The sequence below is a fragment of the Lygodium microphyllum genome, chromosome 17 (genome assembly GCF_053477565.2).
Source record: "Lygodium microphyllum isolate KBCC chromosome 17, Lygodium_microphyllum_v1.1.10, whole genome shotgun sequence".
Lineage (NCBI taxonomy): Eukaryota > Viridiplantae > Streptophyta > Polypodiopsida > Schizaeales > Lygodiaceae > Lygodium > Lygodium microphyllum.
This window is the reverse complement of record NC_141151.1, coordinates 140,452,757-140,457,053: the sequence shown is the minus strand read 5'-3', so window position 1 is coordinate 140,457,053 and position 4,297 is coordinate 140,452,757. Positions and strand designations below refer to the sequence as shown.

Here is a 4,297-nt window from a genome sequence, read left to right as displayed (position 1 = left end):
CTTTAATAGTTCTCACATGAAATTAAATAGTCTGATATCTTTGCACAGAGACAAGGTTGTGTAATTAAGGCAACCAAGCTACCATTCTTCGATTGTATTACAAATTCAATTGCTTGTATTGAAGATTGAAAATGAAGGTAAACTTCAAGCAATGGCTAATGGGCTCGTAGCCCAGTTCGTTTGAGTGTGGGTTGAGTTTCATGGGTGTGCGAGTTAAAGCAGTGGGTTGTGCTTCCCCAATGACACATATCTATAAGCGCCTAAAGATAAAACAATTGTTAAATGTAACAAGGAATTCATCGACTTCTTGATACTCTAATTTACGACATTGGGGTAATCCAGTAAGCCTCTGATCTCAGAATGTCTTCAAACAAAAGTATCTATTTTCGGGCTCAGTAGAACAATTACTTGTATATCTTGGTTTTGATGCCATAGGTTCACTAAATCAGCACCAGGTTCAATTCGACTCCGTAAATTGCTTGCTCGATTTATTACACCAAGCTATTGCTAAACAAAAATCAGCCTGAAGGATGTGGATTTGGTGACACCCCCAAATTAGGTTTCAAAGGGACAAACACAAAGTTTGCTTCAAAGCTCCAACTTGGCTAAGCAAGTTGTGTGTTTTTAGAAGGATGTTTTCGCCTTGCGTGGCGCGGAGCTGCAGCCAACGCAAGAAAAGCTTTAGTGATAGGTGCTTCCATACGACCCCGTCTCTGGCGAGTGGTAACCATTGCAACCAAATGTTGGAAGCTCCACACGCGAGGGTTGCATCCGACGCGGTGGAGAGTTGAGAGAGGCTCCCTCGACGGAGGCATCAGAGTTAATATATGTTCAGTGGCGTTTTATGTAATGCTCTTAAATAGTTATAATACAGTCATTTTTTCACGAGTCCGACCTTAGCTCAGTTGGTAGAGCGGAGGACTGTAGTACTGTCTGTGGAATCCTTAGGTCGCTGGTTCGAATCCGGCAGGTCGGACGCAATGCGTTCTTTTACGTGTCTCTTGGTGGACTTGACGTGGCAGCACTTGAGAGATTGGGTCAGACTTCGAAGGGAGAGGGGGAGGTACTGTGATTGGTTGGGACTTAGAACACCATGCAAACACCATGCATGACCTGACCCTTGTAATGCTCGTAGAAGTTTTATTTAAAACAAGAACAAGACATTATCTCTCTCTTGGGGGCTTGATAATAAGGAGGTACACCATGACTTGTCCTTGTATGCTCGTAGAAGTTTTATCTAAAACAAGAACAAGACATTATCTCTCTCTTGGGGGCTTGATAATAAGGATCTACTTACAACTCAACAACTATGCAAATGATTCCAACCATGGACCTACCAAAGAAAGTCAATCATGGGTTGTGCCTACCCATGCCTCACCATTATCAACAAACCATTGGTATCGGAGTTGAATTCAAGAATCTTGAAAGTAGTTAGGAGGACAAAAACTGAAGTTGAGAAATAGAGAGACATTCATTTATGAACAAGAGAATTCTATTTTAGTAGAAAAGTGAAATAGCTATTCAAGGCATTAAATAATGAGAAGTGTTATCCATTTGTGGAATATCAATGCAAATATAATATTGCACAAATATATTCTACTCGTCATTCATGTTATAAAGATAAGACTAGACATACATGCACAATGCACAATGTTGCAACCTTGCTCACAAACTACCAATTAATCTAATTCTTTAGTGAGATAGTTCTTTCATTAGGAGAAAGACTTTACCATGCATGTTTTACTCTCTCTCTCTCTCTCTCTATATATATATATATATATATAGATATATATGCTAGAGCCCGAAAGGTTACATGGCAACAATGGTAGGTTTATAATATTAGATGGAAGAACCAGCGCTTGTGAATAAGAGGCATATCATTTTTTCTTTTACGCGCACGCACGCGCGCACACACACACACACACACACACACACACTCTCTCTCTCTCTCTCTCTCCAACAACACTATCATTGTTGAGATCTTTCTTGTTGATACCTACTATGGCTCCACAAACAAGGAGATGGTTGAGACAAGTTGAGTAGAGCCCGATGCTTATTTGCCTTAAGTTGTGATCTAAAAAGAAAATGCTACATAAACCAAATTAATGAAATGAAAAAAATGGCTTGGGATAAGACTACATTTCATTATATGCATTCTTTTTCTCTACTTGTGGAGAGAGACCAAAAGAATTAGTGATCTATGAGAGAGAGAGAGAGAGAGAGAGAGAGAGAGAGAGAGAGAGAGAGAGAGAGAGAGAGAGAGAGAGAGAGAGAGAGAGAGAGAGAGAGAGAGAGAGAGAGAGAGAGAGAGGCTTACCTTGTATTGGATGAAATGGAGGGCACCAAGCTAAACCAGGAAGCAAGATGCACCATTGATAGTAGGAGCCTTAAGGAGGATGATCGAGGCAGGCGCAAGGCAAATCAACCAAGGAGCATGTGTTGTCATCATTGAATGGAAATGCAAACACATCACTTGCATTCTTGATTTTAGCAAAATGACTCAAGTTTATTTCTCACATCATCAAAGTGAAGCATGTGAGAAGTTCTTGGATTTTAAAGCAATGGTAGAAAAGTAGTTTGGGACATGCATAAGGTGTCTAAGATCAATTAATGGAGGTGAGTATATGACTAATGAGTATCTTAATTGCTTAAGAGATCATGGAATCAAAATGCAAGTTATATGTTGGTATACACCACACAAAATGGTGTAGCAAAAAGGAAGAACCAAATTATTGTAGAAGTTACTAGAGCCATGATGAATCAAATGTATATACCATTATCATGTTGGGTTGAAGCAATCCACACTGTAGTTCATATCATGAACAAGACACTTACAGTACTTACGCATCATATCTCACCCTATGAAAAGATGTGAGAGAGAAAATCTGCAGTTGCCTACTTTAGGGTGTTTCGTTGTGTATGTTATATACGTGTACCTAATGTTTTTAGAAGGAAGATGGAACCAAAGGCAATTAAATGCATCTTGTTTTTCTATCCTAATGAAAAAAAAGGATATAAATGCTACAATCATGTCACTAGAGAGATTTACATAAGCAGGGATGTGAGATTTAGTGAGTGAGTACGAGTCATGGTACAAACCTAAGGCTACACTGGACAAGGATGTTTACGATAATAGTGATGAGGAATTCCATGTAAAGAAAATTATAGCAAATCATACTTATGAAAGAATGTTGATGATGTATCTAGGCCACAAGATAATGTGGAAAGTAGTGGAAGTATTAGTCCATGGAGTGGCAGATTGAGGAATACACAAAAGAGGGCTGAAATTGCAACATGAAAAAAGCCAATTAGTGAACGTTTATTAGAAGTTGAGTCATTGATAATGAGTCCTGAATACCTCACGTCAAAACTTCAAGTGAAAGAAGTGTAGGAAAGTATGTACTACTATGTGCAAGAGTGGTTGAGCCATCTTCAACTGCACCTTAGTTGAGAAGATAAAAAAGAGTAAGGCATCCTATTGATAAATTGACTTACAATAGGTCCACGAAGATGCATTACACATATATGGCTTCTTATGTATATTATTTAGAGTCTACACGCTTGATGGTGCATTTGAGAGTAAAGGCTTGAGAAAGCAATGGATGAAGAAATGGACACTTTGGAGAGGAATAAGACTTGGGATTTGGTTGAGCTACCTTATGTTAAGAAAGACATTGGCTACAAATGGGTCTATAAGTGAAATGCAAGTTGGATGGCTCACTTGCTCCTCACTTGAAGGGTACAAAGCCAGGCTAGTTGCGAAAGGGTATACTCAAACTTATAAACTAGACTACGAGGAAACATTCTGTCCAGTTACAAAAAAAGAGCACTGTTAGATCGATTATTACCTTGGCTTTCATTTATGGTTGGAACATGCATTAGATGGATGTTAAAAATCCTTTTTTGAATGGTACTTTGGAAGAGGGGGTGTACATGTAGCAGCCAAAAGGGTGTATACATTTAAATTTTTCCGAGAGATAGACTTAATACACATCAAAATAAATGACCAAGTAGCTAACATCTTTACCAAAACATTGGGTAAAGATAAGTTTGAGTATTTTAGGAGTACACTTGGAGCATTAGGTCTGCAAGTTCATTTTGAGCTTGAGGGAGAGTGTTGAGAAATTATCATATCCTACCTATGCATGAAATAATGTAGAATGTTGTAAAGTAACTTAAAGGTCAAAAGAGTATATATCCACTTTAAGAGATACTCATTGTAGTGTGGGGAATTGAAGAAAGAGAATAATGAAGAATGAAGAAGAAGAAGAGGATGGATTGAGACCCAAGTCCATTG

The 4,297-nt window shown here is 38.5% G+C and overlaps 1 non-coding gene across 1 annotated transcript; it reads left to right on the top strand.

The window, feature by feature from the left end:
• The first annotated feature begins 890 nt into the window (after window positions 1-890).
• On the top strand, window positions 891-976 carry TRNAY-GUA (transfer RNA tyrosine (anticodon GUA)). The gene is given in 2 exon segments: window positions 891-927; window positions 941-976. It is a non-coding gene; the product is annotated as a tRNA-Tyr (tRNA).
• The last annotated feature ends 3,321 nt before the right edge of the window (window positions 977-4,297 follow it).